Here is an 18881-nt window from a genome sequence, read left to right as displayed (position 1 = left end):
GCACTTCCATAGAAGATCTGTAAATCCACAATTTAGCATTGTGGACCATCAGCACAAAAGTGGGGGTCTCTGGAGACTACAGAGGTTGGTAAAGAAATCATTCCATTATTGCAAATCCTTCATTATATGGCTTCGGGGTTTCCATTCCTAACTGGCTTCCTGGTAGGGAAAGGAAGACAGAAGGTCATTTTCATGACAAGAGGAAGAACAGAGTCACAATCCTCCTAAATAATTGAGGTCAGGGGAAAAAAGAATATAAGTGCTCCAGGCCCTGGTGGCTGTCCGGCCAGCCTCCCATGCTAACACTTGCTGTTCTAGCAAGTAATTAGTTAATACAAACCAGACATCAGTTTTGCACATCTCAAAGGTAGGATTCAGCTGCATACTGCAATGCCATTGAAAGGACAGAAGCTGTGAGAAGGTTTCTGTATTCTGTTGTAGAATTTGTTCATCCCGGGTTAAGTTCTTATCGTGTGTGGAGCCATTGGAGACCCACGGAGAAAATGCAGGCAACAGAAGGAAGGGACTCAATTCAGATGTCTCAGAGAAATAATCTATAAATGGGAGAAGGACATTTAACCCCCTTAGGCTTCAAGGGTGGGCAGAAGAAAGGCACTCCTTAAACCGAATTTGGGGTCAGATGTGTCAAATCCTTCCTAAAAGAGGATGGCTGAGGTATAGAGGGTAGTGAAGCAGAGGACTCAGAAGCAGGATATATGAGAGATTGAAACATGGTGCTTGGAGCACCAGCCCTTCCATCACCACGGGAATTAATAAATATTTGACTGTCTTTTGACATTTTGCTTCTCACTATGCAACCCTAAAGGTGTCAGAAAGAACAGAGCCACAGAACTAAAGGACTCCTGCATCTGAGCAAAGCAAGATCCTATTCCCAGTGGAAATAAGTGGAAACCCATTTTCTTTCCTTTGGATTATTTCTGAACGCGGGTCATGAATGGGAGTACCATTCCTGTTTCTTTAAGCTATTTAGGGCATTTTGGAGGCCATATGCAAAGACCGTTTATGAACTTCCTGGCTGAAAAGTAAAAACAAACAACTCTAAAATCAACAACATGACCCCCTGCCAATTTTCATATCACCTAAAGCAGGAATCCCTGGTCAAAAAGCTGCAAATATTTCATTTGGGATATTTGGTGGGAAGAGGGAAGGAAACAACCCCAAAAAAAGCTTCAAAGTGAAAAAGTTCTGACCAGAGACTTCCAGAATAAAAGTGAGAAGTGGACTGGAAGAAGACATTTCCAGAAAAGGGACGTGAAGGCAGGAGAAGCCCCGAGAGTTCCACTGTGGGTCAGAACTCTGCAAAGGCAACCAGAATATACTCCTTCCTGGACTGTGTTTCTGGGGAAGAAAGAAAAAGAAATTGCCCAAGATGGTGATCGAGGGTTCTGAGAGTTCGTGCACAGCAGGCTAATGCCAGCAGCTTAATCTCACCTACTACGAGGGAGATTTACGACACAGAGGTTCAGGTGCCACAGAAAGATAGATCTTTCTGTCAGAGACAGCCCAAGCATGCTGGGGATGTAAGTGCTGGGAATCCAGCCTCCTCAAACACCATCTCGCAGCCTGGGCTAAGAGGCCACCCCTGCCCTATGAGTGATGCTAATTTGCAAGACCGCTCAAGCCACCTGCATTTCTCCCGGCCTCCTTCTCAACCTTGCAACCTTCCAAAGGTGCTGGAAGAAGAGATTTAGATAGACACTAAAATACCAACGAGGAAGACAGTGGAATTGACGTTATGGAATAAGAAAATTCACAGTAAAGAAAAAGAGCAAATGGAGAAAAAATACCCACACAATTGAAGAAATAGTCAAAGAAATTCTCGAGACTTCAGATTGAAGAAGCTTTCAGAACATCAGGGTTGGTTTTGGGTTTTATCTTGAAACCAAAAAGAGACTCACACCTAAATGTATCCTGATAAAACTTCAGATTTTCAAAGATAAAGGACAAAAGCTGTAAAACCAAGTTAACTGCAGACTTTGGCTCATCTTCTCTGCAATGGAATTATGCCAAGGCAGGGGAAGAAGACCCATAGAATTTTTAAGGGAAAAGAATGTGGCCAGAGATTCCCAAATATAACAATTTATCATCACAACACTAGGAAAGGATGACCATACACCGAGGTATGTAAGTGTTCAGAGAGAAAACACCTGTATCATATTAAAAATACTCAAGAAGGTAAATGAGGTGAATAATAGTGATAACAAGGGAACAAAGTCCTCAGTGAATAATTATTGTTTAGATGGTTACATGTAATTACAATGTCAAAGGGGTTTTAAAATCTGAGATAATTCTACCGCAATCTGAGAGGCAGAGAAAAAAGAAAAAAATTAAAGCAATCCAAATTCTTCACCTTATGTGAGGCATACTACTACTATGACAGGGCAATAAATGTTTCCCTATTTTTGGTGAAAGATGTTCTCAAATAGATTTTATTTTCCAAATCAATAGGAAGGCCAAATACATCAAAAAAATAAATAAAACCCACGAAAGCACAGAAAAAGGAAAGAATGATAAAACAGACAAGCATGAAACACAATCGCATTACCTAAGATAAGTGCAAATGGGCCACATTCCACCATCAGAAGAGAATAGCTGTCCAGTCGGGTTGGGAAAACAGAACCTAGCTAAATGTCGTTTCAGAAAAACATGTAAAACAAATTGAAGCGAAACATATTTTTCACAGAGATGGAAAAAGACATCAGAGGAGCGCAAATAAGAAGCCGCCGTGACTGTTAATACTGGACCAACTGGAATGAAGAAAAGGAATCACTTGAACAAGGGGGGCATTTCGCAAATCAAAGGCAGAATTTATTTTTTTTTTAACATTTTATTTATTTATTTGACAGAGATAGAGACAGCCAGCAAGAGAGGGAACACAAGCAGGGGGAGTGGGAGAGGAAGAAGCAGGCTCATAGCGGAGAAGCCTGATGTGGGGCTCGATCCCATAACGCCGGGATCACGCCCTGAGCCGAAGGCAGACGCTTAACCGCTGTGCCACCCAGACGCCCCGAAGGCAGAATTTAAAACAAAGATGTGATTGTCGTGAATAATGAAGGGACTGATGAAAACACCACTAGAAAATATGAAGCTGATTCTCTTAGGAATGCTCCGCCAACGAGCAAAACCAAAAACAGTGGGAGATCAGCGGCTCTTAGATGAGACAAGTCCATTCTTTGGGTTTTTTTAAAGAAGTTATTGATGTTTAATTCTATTTTTTCTTTATGGCGTCTTTTATTTATTTGTGTTTCCTGGATTATTTTATTGAATGCTGAACCAAATATTGTTTCTTGTTGAATAATCATATTTAAAGCCAAGGATTTTCGCTCTCTGCCGAGGCCACCGCGTCCTCCTGGGACTGCTTGGGTGCCCCCATGGGGCGGACCGGGTATCCCTTTCGTGAAGCGTCCCCAGAGGTGACCCCAGTGTGCGCCATGGCCAATGAAAAGCCCAAGGCTGGAGTCAAGACTGAGAACAACGATCACGTTAATGCGAAGGTGATGGGGCAGGATGGTTCGGTGGTGTAGTGTAAGATTCAGAGGCTACACTACTTAGTAAGCTGTTCAAAGCCTACTGGCAATGGCAGGGTTTGTCAATGAGGCAGATTCCGAATTTGATGGGCAGCCAATCAATGAAACCACACACTTGCACAGCTGGAAATGGAGCCTGAAGATACAGGCGATGTGCTCCAGCAGCAGACAGAGGTGTCTACTAAGAAGGGAACCTGTTACTTTACTCCAGAACTCTGTTCCTCCAGACCAAGAACACAGTCTCTATCAAAAAACTGCAATTTGGGGAAGGCTGGGTGGCTCAGTCATTAAGCGTCTGCCTTCGGCTCAGGGTGTGATCCCAGGGTCCCGGGATCGAGCTCCCCATCTTGCTCCCTGCTCTGCTGGGAGCCTGCTTCTCCCTCTCCCACTCCCCCTGCTTGTGCTCCCTCTCTGCTGGCTGTCTCTCTCTCTCTCTCTCTCTCTGTCAAATAAATAAATAAATAATCTTAAAAAAAGAAAACAAAACAAAACCCGCAATTTGGTTCCACCACATCCTGACTACTACAATACAGTTTTCTCTGTGCTTTCATTTTCCCCTTCCCCGCTCCTTTGTTGTACATAAAATGACTGTGTGTGTGCACACACCAAAAAATAAAATAAAGAGAAATAAAGCCAAGGATTTTCTTTTAAGTATAACCTTAACCTGACCTCATTATTTTGCCTAATGTAATGTCTTATCTAATAGTCTGTGGTTTGATTTCAACTTTCTTTTACTCGAGACTTATTTCGGAGTATCTACTTTTAATTCCCCACTAATTTTCTTTCTTAAATGAATTCGAGGTCTATCTACTGCCCTCGAAGATTGTGACCTGAGTCATTTATATAAATAATTCGTGCTAACTGAAAAAAAAAATGCATTCTCTGTTTGTAACAAGCAGCATTATCCTCTGCCTGAATTTTCTTAATTTTCTACAATAACATGTACTATTTTTGTTAGGAGGAAAAAAATATAGATATATATAAACTAATTGACAGAAACATACTTCCAGCCATATTTAAATCATGAGCCTGTCTGTTGAAAACATCACTGTGGTTCTTGTTGCTGTAAAAGTTTAGAAATAATGCCAAGAAAGAAATCGTGCATTTTAGTTTTATTTGCAGGAATTAAATCCTGCATATCAAATTACACTCTTGGAATATAAGATAGGAAAATTCTCCTCCATGCAATCACAGAAAAACTACTTTGGCTATTTATAACAACCAAATTCTGTTGTTTTGTGTAATATAGCAATGAATTGGCATTTTTAGGGCTGTAATTGGTCTCTTTTAGAAAGCAGAGCTGAAATCAATGCGATCTTCTGCTTCCCTATTCTTTTTCCATGAAATGCACCTTGAATTGCTGGGCCCAGTACAACATCCTTTGAAAAATATTTAGCATTTCAAGATAATAATTTTCTAAATAAAGCCACTGACAAATTGGAAAAATACATGTGCAAAGAATATCGATCATGATATAGAAAATAATTGCACAGGCAATGAATACTGCTTGTAAAGTGTTTTAGGTGCAATGTACTAACATATAAAAATCATACAGGAAAAATATTGATAAATAATTCCGCAGATTGTAAATTGTAACCACTTAGAAGAAATGAATAAATCTTTTGTTACAATTTATTGTAGTCTAGGTTCATTGTAATGCGAAATGAACTTTCTCATTGAATCAAAAATACATTCGGTCAACCTGCAGAGGCTCGTTTAATCAATAGTTCTCCGAACCTTGTCAGCGCATGAAGGAGAACTTGTTTCAGGGTATTTCTGCAGAAGAACGTGCTGCAAGTTCTACCCGGGATGACTGGTCCACACATGTCCCACATATATCAGCTGGGGAAGAGGACACTCTGACTTCACCTCTCTTTGATTGCCAGTGGGCAAGGCCTGGGAAGGTGGGAATGGTTTCTCAGGCAAGGCCGATTTTTCTGTCACACCCTTTCTTCACCGAATGTATTGGCTCTCTGCTTCTTTCTCACATATCCCTACATTATTAGCTGTGTTTTCATGGCAAGAGGTAGAAGCCACTTGGGATCAGCTTCTCCTTTGATCTCTATATTTTTAAAAGAAGCCCTAGAGATTTTTACACCTTGAGCCCCTGTACCAAAGTCAGATTCCAGATGGGTAAATCCTTTGTAAGGTGCATGAAAAGATGTGCTGAGGGGGATGAGAGAAAGCATTGTTGCTGCAGGTGAGTTCCAGACAGTTCGGTGTTGAGGAAGAGTCTGAGAGCCTCGGGATCTGAAGACTGAAGTCCAGGAGACATGAACCTCTATGAACAGCTCTGCTCTGGGCTAAGGCTCCCCAAGGTATGTGGGATATATCCCACTGGGCTATGGCAGGAAAATATCATAACTCTTTTTTCAAACTCCCATTTCTAGATTTGCTGCATTATCTGTGGTGTAGAATATTTTTACTATTTTTTCTGATATATTGATAAAGTAGAACAAGGCCATACATGTGAAAAGCACTTCTCCAGAGCAAGTCAGTTATAAGCATGATTATAGAATCACATTAATCCATCTCAGTTTGAAGAAATATCTGGCTCACGGTCGAGTTCCGTGGGGCAAGATTTCTCAAATGAGGGTCCACAGATGATGGATATGGGGCTCTGAGTTCTCTGGAGTAACATAGAAATTATGTTTTCACTTTAATGATAATTTGGAATAATGTAATTATTGTGTAGTCTGGATCATCTGATGACGATCCTGAGACCTCCTGCAGGTTTCAGGGAATATATCCTCCACATTATGAAGGCCCCCACTTATGACCTTTGTCCTCTTTTTTTCTCCTCTAGCTTCATCCACTCCCCATGACTCATTCATTCAGTCCCTTGGCTTTAATGCCAACTATACACTCACTGACTCCTAAGTCGTGATCTCTAGCACAGACCTCTCTGGCAAACTCCAGACTCTTGTGCCCAGTTTCTCCTCCCCTTGGATGTCTACCAGATGTCCCCAAGTTAATCAGCTCAAGACTGAACTCCTTATCTCTCTTCACTCCCATACCTGTCCTACCTGCAGCTTCCCACCTTGGTTGAAGGCACCTCCCTCCTTCTAGGGTGACCCTTCTAAACTGTAAGTCAGGTCACATGATGCCTCTGCTCAAAAAGCTGCAATGGCTCCCCTTTCCACCCAAAGTAAAAGCCAACGTGGATGCTGTGGTTTCTCAGAGTTCACACAGCCTTGCCCTCTTTCTCCACCCTCCTCTCCTACCCTAACTCACTCATGAGCAGCCACAGGGACTGTTTCCCGAACACACCAGGTACATTCCCATCTGGATGATTTGCCCTGGCCTTCCTTCTGCTGGGATGGCTCTTCCCCTGATATCAGCCCTGGCCCACTCCCTCACATCCTACAAATGTTTTCTCCATTCTCACTTTTTCAGTGAGGCCCAGACCATCCCCCAGCCACCTGCCCCATCCTAGCCCTAGCACTCCTTAAGCCCTGTTCTACTTTTCTTTATAACGTGCATTTATCATTTTCCAACACACTATAAAATATCTCTTGTTTTCTCTCTACCTCTGCTAGAGTATGAGCTACATGAAGACCAGAATGTTGTCTGTTTTGTTCAGTGATGTGCACAATTGTCTAGAACAGTGCCTGTCACATGATATGTGCTTAGTGTTTTTGATGGATGAGTGAATGAGTGAATGAATAAATGAGTGGAACATAGGCTAAATCACACATCAGTTTTATGTTTTATCATGTTTTAGAGAACAATGGTGGAAGATATGGGTTTTCACACAGCTCATGGTACAGAGTTCATAAAACTCAAAGAGCCCACACCAAGTGGGCAGTTGGCCTCGTGTTCCCCTTTCAGGCAAGTACGTGGCATATTGTCTAGCCCACCTTGCTCTATACTAACGAACAATTCATTAGCAGCAACTACTGGAATTACAATGAAGACTTTTTTCTTTTTGCAATGCCAGGAATAAGCGGATAAAGCACCTGTGTATTAGAGATTCCATAACATCACAATGCTGACCTTATTTTAAGATGAACTGGTCATCTTTGTAAAGACAAATTACCATGTGACATCGCTTCAAAATATGCATTCAACAATTACTTGCTGGCAGAATTTTGGTCAAATAGGAGGTCTACTTACTGAAAAAGCCTTGAAGTTATGAATAACACTTTGCCCATTGAACTTCTCCAAACAGGCATTCTCTAAAATTAGCATCTTTCCAGTTACAATACAGAAATAGACTAACATACAACTGAAATTAAGGTTATTCTTTTCTTTTATTAAACTCAGTTTGGACGATTTAGTTTCACCCAGAAAACAATCCATTATATATGACATTAATGTTGTTAGTATGATTTTTTTACACTTGTACTTATTTTTAAAAATTTAGTTTCCTGGTTGCAGAAGAGCCAAACTCCTAGGGCATTTTCACCTAGTTTCATGTTTGTCATAAGAACTAGGTCCCATGGGGCGCCTGGGTGGCACAGCGGTTAAGCGTCTGCCTTCGGCTCAGGGCGTGATCCTGGCATTATGGGATCGAGCCCCACATCAGGCTCCTCCGCTATGAGCCTGCTTCTTCCTCTCCCACTCCCCCTGTTTGTGTTCCCTCTCTCGCTGGCTGTCTCTATCTCTGTCGAATAAATACATAAAATCTTTAAAAAAAAAAAAAAAGAACTAGGTCCCAACAGTCTCCATCAGAGTTTGGGACAAATTGCATAAGGAAAAAAGATAAGGGATAGGGTCTATTGAGGAAAGAAAAACTAACGAGGCCAGGTTACTACAAGGGAAGGTACGGGATCACCCTTTTCCCATCACCCCATAGAGAGGAAAGCCAAGGCCAGTGTAATTTGATGGACACGTGGTGGAGCTTTCCCATGTGGGTGTTCCTCTTTACTGGGCAGGTATGTGAATGAAGTCTTGCTGGGGTTAAATGGAACAGCACTGGGGATGCGAGCACCAGCTATCTCGGGAATAGTCTGCAAAGGCCAGTCCAAGCCCTGCCGTCAGAGGAAGGGAGCTGCTGGCAGAGGGGGAGAAGATGAAACTCCTGGTCCCTTCTTGCTTATTGCCCAGGCAACCCAGCATGCGCTCATGATAATTCTGCTCAGTGTGTCACAATGTTTGTTGTATTTTAAGTAACAGTATAATAAAAATAATTTAAATCAATAGCAAGTGTCTTTCCTATAACGGGTTTTATATAATGCTCAAGTTTCTAAAATGCTGCCTGATAAGTGCTGACATTTATAAATAGCCTCACCCACGAAGATATTTTAGTTTACAATTGGCAAATACTTTAGGAGACCTGACCACTATGTCAGACCGAATAAATCCTTCACTGCAAGAAATTACATCCTTGGGATCTGGGATGAGTGCCTAGCATAAGCAGCACCTGTCTACTTTCTCCTGCAAGGCAGTGATATTTTCCTTAAAGGGTTCTTCTGGTTTCCCAGAGATTCAACTAATGCCAGTCAAGAACCCTGTCAGATAGGAGCTGCTCCATCTCTAACTTCATGTTCAAGCAGCGTATCCTATGGTGTCGTCAGTAAAAAATGAATATTTTTCCTTTGTCACAGGCCATTGCCATCAGCTTAACTCAAGACAAGACTTTTGTACATCACCTGTTCACTGCCCATACAAGGGCAGTGAAATCAATAAAACTGGCATTCTCTAAATTGAGGCCTTTTTAAATGAATTACTCTTCAAAAATGGCATCTGTTTATCTGACAGATGTAAGCCCTAGCGGATAATTTCATCTCTTTGGTTTTCCAGTCGGATGTATTAAGGGGCTATTCCAGTTTCCGATAGCTAGGATACTTTTAAAGCAGAGATGACCCATTTCTAGACCAATTAGTTAAGATGCATTGGCTCTTTAGTTCCGGGAATTGGTGCAACTATTTCATATCCTAAAGAAAAAGTTATCTTCTCTGTGGAGCATTTTCCACTTCTTGTTCATTATTTTGACACTGCTACGTCAATGAAAATCTCGTCGCAATTAGCTAGGTGTATCTGAGGTCCACGTACCTTTCTCAGGAAGCTTTGCTGGCAAGCTACTCTTTATGATTACTTTGCATTTTATAAGGAAGAACTTCTCAGTGAAGACCTCTAAGGATTTCCTTTCACCATTTTTTTTATATAGTTAGTGTGTTTCAGAATAACACACTACCACTAAACATGCAACCTAGATATTCTCTGGGCTTCTCGAGAAGTCAGCCTCAGCTCCCTGCAGAGCCTCGTCAGCCCCATGGCTGTACATCGATCAAGGAAAGAACGTGTTTTATGTGTAGAGCCCTTTGGCAGTTTTCAAAGCATTTCCCCCTGTGGTTCAATTTGTTCTTTCCAACAACCCTGGGAAGAATCTATTGTTCTTTCTATTGAAAGAATCTAGTTAATCAAGACTTAGGGAAGTTGAAGCTTACCCTGGTAATAAGTGACAAACGAGGAATCAATGGCTTTTGATCAATCCTGTGCACTTCCTTTCATGTCATGCTACCTTATGATATGAATGGGAGGCACCGCGTAAAGCGCATGCGCCCTACAGCTGCTCTGCCCACACAGGCTGCCCTACCAACAATGGCTCCCAGTTGGTGAAAGGGTGAAATATACCTCAGATACACCGTCATGCGATAATCTCATAAACAAGAGGAATATCAGTCCACTTAGAAAATGTGTTGGAGCGAGAAGTAAAGTTCTTATTTTAAAACAGCCTGAAGGTTTATAGTGTTCGAAAATCTATTATTAAAAATCATTTATTTTTTTCATGATTAATTTACTCTAATACTGTTCAATGTTCCCCTGAAGGATTTCTGGTAGAGAAGCAGGTTGCGTTACAAAGCCAAAAATAAATCACATGCAGATTAATATTAAATACTGTCAATACGGCTTCTGATATATGGTACTTTTGTGGCCTCGGGCCACTAACTACCTTCTACCAGTGGGCAGAAGATGAAAGGAAACAACATGAAAGACGAAAGGAGGCCAGAGGGATGCTCTTTAAATCCAGGGGCTGTCAGCAAGTTTGGAACTACGGTGTGGTGGGTGAGGACTTGCCTTGGGCTCCAAGTTTAAGGGTGCTAAAAGACTCAATAGCGAAGAAAAGTAATATTTTAATGCAGTCTTTCGAAAAATCAAACGAATGCAAAAAGTTCATGATCAATCAATTATTAAAACTTCTATTTATTTTTTAAAAACTTTTAATAAAGTCAGAATTAACATTATTGGTTTTCCTTTTGCTGCCAGCTCCAATCTGGCCTGGCATGACACTGTTACTGATCCTCTCTCCATTTAAAATTTTGATATCTCGTTCATGATGTAGTTTTCTGCATACGTGTTGGTTTTCAAAAATGTTGCATTAGACTATTATTTACAAATTTCACACCCAAGAAGAATGCCTACCTATATCACCCTAGTCCTGGCTCCCAACATTCACCAATGTCTATCCCTAGATACCAACATCTGTGATAAACCTTGGGCTGTGCAGGAGACCCTGAGCATGGGGATTTCCCGCCTCCGCCAGCCCTTTCAGAGCCCCTGAACTCACCAGACCCCTCACTGCAACTGAGACTGTGTTCTGTTAGATACGAGAAATTAAAGGAACCAAATAAGTGGGAGATGTATAACAAATGCCCTACCCTAGAGATTCCCTTCCACGACAGATCAGGAAATCTGTGTAACTGGAAGCATCTCCTTGCTCAACACGTATTTCCTTCCATGATTTCATGAACAAAAAAGCAAAAGTACTGAGAGGTAGGCACACAAACTAATCTGCCCCTTTGCATGTGCCACAAAAAAGGCCTTTTAAAAAACTTCAGCAAAAGTTCTGCCTTTCAGTGTCTGTCAGGAATGTCCAACCCAACCATCTCTCAAAGACCAAATAGTTTGTAGGAGAATCTCCCAGGGTGCGTGATAAGCTGAAGTTCCAGGGTCAGACCACCTATATTGTAGAGTTGCTTCTGAGACGCAGGAAACCAGGTGAAAGGGCATTAAGGAGGCCCACCATGCACGTGCCTAACAATGTTAGGACCCCCTGCCTGGGAGGGTATGTAACTCAGGTGTGGCAAAGTAGGAAATTAGTGAATGCAGTGAAGGGAGTAGGGTAAACAGTATTTCAGAGCAGGACAAGATGTATTCAGCCATAAAAAAGAATTAAATCCTTTCACAGGACTAGAACAAACTCTCCTAAAATTTGTACGGAACCACAAAAGATCCTGAATAGCCAAAGCAGTCTAGAAAAAGAAGATTCCAGACTTCAAGTTGTATTACAAAGCTGTAGTCATCAAGACAGTATGGTACTGGCACAAAAACAGAGAAATAGACCAACAGAACAGAATAGAAAACAAAAATGGACCCACAACTCTATGGTCAACAAAACAGAAAAGAATCTCCAATGGAGAAAAGATAGTCTCTTTGACAAATGGTGTTGGGAAAACTGGACAGCAACATGCAGAAGAATGAAACTGAACCACTTTCTTATACCATACACAAAAATAAATTCAAAATAGAGGAAAGACATCAATGTGAAACAGGTAACCATCAAAATCCTAGAGAAGAACACGGGCAGCAACCTCTTTTACCTTGGCCGCAGAAACATCTTGCTAAGCGTGTTGTTGGAGGCAAGGGAAACAGAAGCAAAAATGAATTTCTGGGACTTGATCAAGATAAAAAGCTCCTGCACAGTGAAGGAAACAATCACCAAAAGTATAAAGCAACCTATTGAATGGGAGAAGGTATTTGCAAATGACATATCTGAAGGGGTTAGTATCCAAAATCTATAAAGAACTTATCAAACTCAACATGCAAAAAACAAATCATCCAGTTAAGAAATGCACAGAAGACACAAATAGACATTTTTCCAAAGAAGACATACACATGGCTAACAGACTCATGCGAAGATGTTCAACATCACTCACCAGGGTAATTCAAATCAAAACCGCGATGAGATACCACCTCCCACCTGTCACAATGGCTAAAATTAGCAATACAGGACACAACAACTGTTGGTGAGAATGTGAAGAAAAGGGAACCCTCTTACTTTGGGAATGCAAACTGGTACAGCTACTCTGGAAAAAAGTATGGAGTTTTCTCAAAAAGTTAAAAATAGAAATACCCTGTGATCCATCAATTGCACTATTACGTCTTTACCCAAAGTGAACAAAAATCACAGATTTGAAGGGATACACACACCTGGATGTTTACAGTGCATTATCAACGATAGCCAAACTATGGAAAGAACCCAAATGTCCATTGACTGAGGAATGAATAAAGAAGATGTGGGGAATATATATATATATATATATGTATATATACATATATATATACATATATATATATAATATGTATTTATATATATATGTATATATATATGTGTGTGATGTATTATTATGTATATAATGGAATATTACTCAGCCATCAAAAAGAATGAAATCTTGCCATTTGTGAGGCTGTGGATGAAGCTAGAGTGTATTATGCTAAGTGAAATAAGTCAGTCAGAGAAAGACAAATACCATATGATTTTACTCACATGTGGAAACAAAACAGATGAACATATGGGAAGGGGGAAAAAGGAAGAGAGAGGGAAGCAAACAATAAGAGACTCTTAACAATGGAGAACAAGCTGAGGGTTGATGGAGGGGAGTGGGTGGGAGGTGGGCTAGATGGGTGATGGGCATTAAGGAGGACACTTATGATGAGCACTGGGTCTTGTATGTAAGTGATGAATCACTAAATTCTACTCCTGCAACCAATATTACACTCTATGTTAACTAACTAGAATTTAAATAAAAATTTAGAATGAAAAAAAAAAGAATGAAATCTTGTCATTTGCAACGACATGGATGGAGCTAGAGAATATTATGCTGAGTGAAATAAGTCCGTCAGAGAAAGACAAATACCATATGATCTCACTCATATGTGGAATTTAAGAAACAGAACAAATGAGCAAAGGGAAAAGAGAGAGAGAAAGTGAGAGAGACAGAGAGAGACAACAGAGAAACAGATTCTTAACTACAGAGAACAAACTGACGGTTACCAGAAAGGAGGTTGGTGGGGGATGGGGGAAATCAGGGACAGGGATTAAGAGGACATTTACCATGATGAGCACTGAGTAATGTATAGGAGTGTTGAGTCACTAGATCTTACACCTACACGGGAATTATAAATACAAACTTAATAGGAAAAAAAAAGAGCAGGAGAAGATGGAGATGAGAGCCTTGGCAGAGGAAGAGTTTCTAGGAGATGAGTGAAAAACCAGGCAGGAGGGGCCATGCCATATATACACGCTTGATGGCTGGCACCCGGGACCGTAGACTGGTCCATGGTCCAGACGAATAAGACCTTGAGGGTGTTGCTTCCTGCCCTCCTGGACCTTATCAGACAACACTCCCTCACTGTTACAGTCATGGGACAGTGTCGGGCAGGAGGGGATGGAGTAGCATTTGACACATGAGCTGAAGGAGGGATGGAGGAGCACAGACCTTGGGAGGCCACAGGTTGTTGGCCCAGGCATTGCCCAACCAGCTGCTGAGGGACTGTGCTTGGCACCTGGGGGTTTCAGCTGCCAACTTGGGCCCTGCCCATCTCCAGCGACAAAATGCCAGTCAGGATAACAGTGCAGATGGGGGTCCTCAAGTTTAGCTGGTGTAGCGGCCTCATTTCTTTCCCACAGCAACCTACGAGGTGGGACTTGCTGTCCCCAAATTATAGAAAAGGAAGCAAGTTCAGAAAGGTTCATCAGTTTGTCTAACGTCACGTAATGAATAAGTAGCCGAGATGAGCTTATGGAGGTCTGTTGGACCTCAAAAACCATGGTCTTTCCAACATAAGACACAAAACTTCAAAACTTTGCAAAAGCACTAAAATATATAGACAAATACTTAAACCAGTAAGGCCATTTGAAAATAGAGAATTATTTCAAGCAAAGAGCAAAAACAAAAACTCAAGTTCCAAACTGGCAAAAAGTCAGTAAGACCCAATGGCCTCCAATTAAGTTGATATCCTGTCGACAAGGCTTGACAATGCTTTCAATTCACAATGACCTTCGTTTCAATGGCAGAAAGACACCAAGTTTGATATCAATTCAACGATACCAATTCAAGATGCTCAGAAGAAATGAAAGTCACATTAGAATATCACTGATGCTTTCCTCTATAGTCTATATTTTGCATGCTATTTTGTTATGAAAGATTTGAAAGCTTTGCTCTTTTTTTGCAAATGCATTTCATTGCCTTCAGGTTGGAATCAAGCACTGAATATATAAACCGCAAATATGTTTAGATTTTGGACTGAAGAATTAGATATTTTAGGGATTTCACAGTGACGTTTCCAAAATCTAATTCTACAAATCAACATTTTGTGATTTGGGCATAAATAAGATTCCAATTTTTACTGTCAGTAAAAAAATGTCAGGAAGATGAATTCAAATAGGTAATGTTTTCATAAAGATGTGAAGAGGGCCTATGGCAGACATAAGAATGCATCTCACAGCCTCTAAGTACAAGAAGCATAATTGACCGAGAGCCCAGCTACTTGTTCTGAAATTCAGCGCCATGTTTGAACCAAAGCCATGTTTCTCATGGGCTGTTCCCAGCCATCAACTGAGCAGCCAGGATACTAAAGCAGGCCTGTTTAGGGAGACATGGCTCTCCTGAGAGGTAACTGTTTCTCAAGGACCCCTGACAGTCTGGCTTCATCTTCCTTATTGGCTGCCTGGGGATCTGGAAGCCGTCCCGCTCAGCCTTCCTTCCCTCTCCCCTTCATTCAGGGGCAGGCTTGCAGTGCAGTCTGATGGCTCCCCAGGCTTTTCCCAGTTCCTAGCTCCTCATTTTCTATTTTATTACCCAACAAAATCCTCACATTGGCTCTTGTCTCAGTGTCCGCTTCCCAAAGGTCATGGGCAAACACGAAGTATGAACATGAGGAAAAGTTAGGGTAGCTTATTTTAAATTTTGTATTTATTTCTAAAGTTTTAGAGCTCAACACAGTGTCTTCAATCAAATTTTCCAAAAGAACAAGTGAATCAATGAATATTACAGTAAAAAAAAAAAATGTGTGGAATACGTAGCTTCTAATGGTACTAACCTTACATATTTCTTGCAGTGTGTTATTCACAGAGGAGAAGAAATATGTCTACTGAAATCTTTGGTTTAAAAAAATGTTCCTAATCCTAACTGGAAACCAAATACATTTTAAGCATTAAATTAAACAGGGTTTCAACTCACTGTGTCAATATAGATTAGATAACATTTAAATCAATAACACTGAAAAAGAAGTAACAAGTACTTCTGTTACCTTACTTTTCTGTCATTTGTAATGTTATCATGTCCTAAATATGGTGCTTGGAAACCACCCTTCATTTTCCAAAATAGCATGAAAACGTCAAATCTACGTTACCACCAGCAGAGTGGGTGCCTTGGAAACCATGCTGTAGCCTTTACTTTCCAGTAACAATCCTTTTATTCTTGCTGGCAATTCTAGGATGCTCGCGGGGAGCCAAACGTTATCACAGCTTAGCCTAAGCAGAAAATAAAAGTCCCTTGTGTGCTTATCTTATCGTTTTTAATAAAGTACTTTCTCACTTTCTTACAAGCTAGACAAAGTTAATTAGCTTGGGTATGAGAAGCTGTTCCTTGTCCTCTTTCCCCTCCAAGCACTAATTAATATTAATGAGGAAAGGGATAAAATTACTAAGTACTCCTATAATTGTACTAGTGGATCATTTCCATAGGATGATCCCGAAATCCAGGTAAATAGGACTAAATGTGGACTGTCACCCGTGAGAGAATTGACAGACCTTGGTACAGATTTCACCAAAGACCCCGATAAGAGGGGTCTCCCCACCCTGGGGGATAGATTTAAGAGGATTATTGTACAGAAACGGATTGATTTACTAAAAAGGATGTGCTCCCCTTTTCTCTTCCTTCTTATTGCTTTGACCCCCCCCTCCCCCGTTTGGCAGGAAGAAGCAGTGGGATTTAATATTCTGCCAATCGGACTGGTTTAACCCTTCCAGTTGCAAAGCTTTGAGGCTTTCATTCCAACACTTCATGGGGCTAAGTAGACAAAACAAAACCAAACCCACATTTTTTTCAATCTCTTTAAAGGAGGATGTCAAAGAATGTGATAATATGGAAAGCTTTTTCTGAAACTTAGCCGTCATGTCAAAAAATTTTGTAAAACAAGGCCCAAGCTCCTTTGGCTTCCCTGTGGGCAGCTGAAAGTCACCTTCTGCAAATGTCTTGAGCACAATTTGAGTTGAGAAGGTATTTTCAGCCTGTGAATCAGGCTGCTGCTCCTTGAAATAAAGGAAACCCACAGTCTCTAGAGAATTACACCAAGCAATTGTCTAACCTCTTTGGCTCGCTGCTTCAGGGACTGCAAGTACTGAAATCTGACCAGAGATGTTTCATAAGGGTTAAACATGGTTACTTTCGCACTGAACAGTTTTTTTTTTAATTTTTTAATTTTTATTTTTTAATGTAACACTGTATGTTAATCTTATTGGAATTTAAAATATTTTTTAAATAATAATATTTTTTTATTATATTATGTGAGTCACCATACAGTACATCCCTAGTTTCCGATATAAAGTTCGATGATTCATTAGTTGCGTATAACACCCAGTGCACCATGCAATACGTGCCCTCCTTACTACCCATCACCAGCCCATCCCATTCCCCCACCCCACCCCTCTCCTCTCTGAAGCCCTCAGTTTGCACTGAACGTTTAAATCAGGCATTTAGTGGAAGTGCTAGGCCTAAAAAATGAGAAAAGTTGATGAGAAAACAAAGAGGCATCTTCTAAAAGGAAAGCTATTGTGTTAGACTGAAACAAAGCTAGTTTATAGTGAAGTGTATGAATACTCATAAAGCTATAATTGTATTTGGTGAGAAACTTTATAAGGGAGAGAAGGTCTTCTGTAGATAGACATACTTGGAGTGTTTTAAGTATCTTTCTTGGGCGGCATGATGAATAGAAAGACTGTATGGTTGACAGAAAGAAGAAAAAGATCTCGGTTATACTTACAGCTAATTAAGCATATGGCCAGGATTCATACAAATGGTGGAAAATTCTCTACAAATATTTAAGCTCCACATGTCTCCCTCACTACTGTCTTTGTAACTGATTCTGGCTTCATCAGGAAAGCCATTCATAAACAAAGAGGCCTGGAATAGGGTGGAAACCAAACTTGGAAGGGTTTGTGGGATGATCTCAGGGTTCTTAATAAAAACAATGGAATGAGGCTTGCTAATGCAGGTCTGCTGTGTATCCCACTGACCTAGACAATCGGGACAAATAACCACACCAGGCTTCTCCTGGGGGCTGCTGATACACGGGAGGAAACCCACAGGAAGACCCTGGCACTCTTCTCCTGGCGAGGTGGCATTTGTGGACTGTCTTTGCTAGTGGTGTAGGAAGGCTGCTACTTTGACAGTTCTTCCTGTCCCTTGCTTTTTCCAAAAGGGTGTGAATTTAGAACAGGTAGCCAAGGGTGTTAGCACTTCATCCCATTTTTCTTTTCTACCCTCTGAGCTGCTATTTGGAAAAAGCTGGACTGTAGATCACAAGGGAAGTCTAACTCCAAACAGTCCAGAAAAAAAAAGAGAGAGAGACTAAATAGAATAAGTATTTCCTTACATGAAATGCTCATGATAAAAGCATTCCTTTACTGAAGAATATTTTTTCTATACGCCATGCTATAATAATTTATAATACAGGCATACTTCACTTTATTGCACTTTGCTTTCTTGTGCTTTGAAGATATTGTATTTTTTACAAATGGAAGGTTTGTAGCAACCCTGTGATGAGCCATTTTTTTTCAACAGCATTCTCTGATTTCATGTCTCTGGGTCACATTTTGGCCATTCTCATAATATTTCACATTTTTTCATTATTATCGTATTTATCATGGTGATTTGTAAGCAACAATGTTTGCGCTGTTGTAATTGTTCTGGGGTGCCATGAACCACAGCCATGTAAGACAGCAAACTTCACTGACAGATGTCGTGTGTACTGACTGCTCCACTACTGGTTGTTCCCCATCTCTCTCCCTCTCCTCATGCCGTCCTGTTCCCTGACACACAACAATATTGAAACAGGGCCTATTAATAACCCTACAATGTCCTCTACGTGTTCAAATGAAAAGAAGAATCACAAGCCTTTCACTTTAAGTCAAAAGCTAGAAATGATTGAACCTAGCGAGGAAGGCACGTCAGAAGATGAGTTAGGTCAAAAGCGAGGCCTCTTGAGCCAAAAAAACAAATTGTGAAAACAAAGGACAAGTTCTTGAAGGACATGGAGAGCGCTACTCCAGTAACCACATGAATGAGAAAAGCACAAAATAGCCTTATTGCTCATATGGAGAAA

The 18881-nt window shown here is 40.8% G+C and overlaps 1 pseudogene; it reads left to right on the top strand.

Annotated features, from left to right (window-relative positions):
* The first annotated feature begins 3452 nt into the window (after nucleotides 1-3452).
* Nucleotides 3453-3839, top strand: LOC125281097 (small ubiquitin-related modifier 2-like; annotated as a pseudogene).
* Nucleotides 3840-18881: the final 15042 nt, after the last annotated feature.

The sequence above is a fragment of the Ursus arctos genome, unplaced genomic scaffold, assembly GCF_023065955.2.
Source record: "Ursus arctos isolate Adak ecotype North America unplaced genomic scaffold, UrsArc2.0 scaffold_3, whole genome shotgun sequence".
NCBI classification, from domain to species: Eukaryota; Metazoa; Chordata; class Mammalia; order Carnivora; family Ursidae; genus Ursus; species Ursus arctos.
The sequence above is the reverse complement of the archived record's forward strand: the minus strand, read 5'-3'. Positions and strand labels throughout refer to the sequence as shown.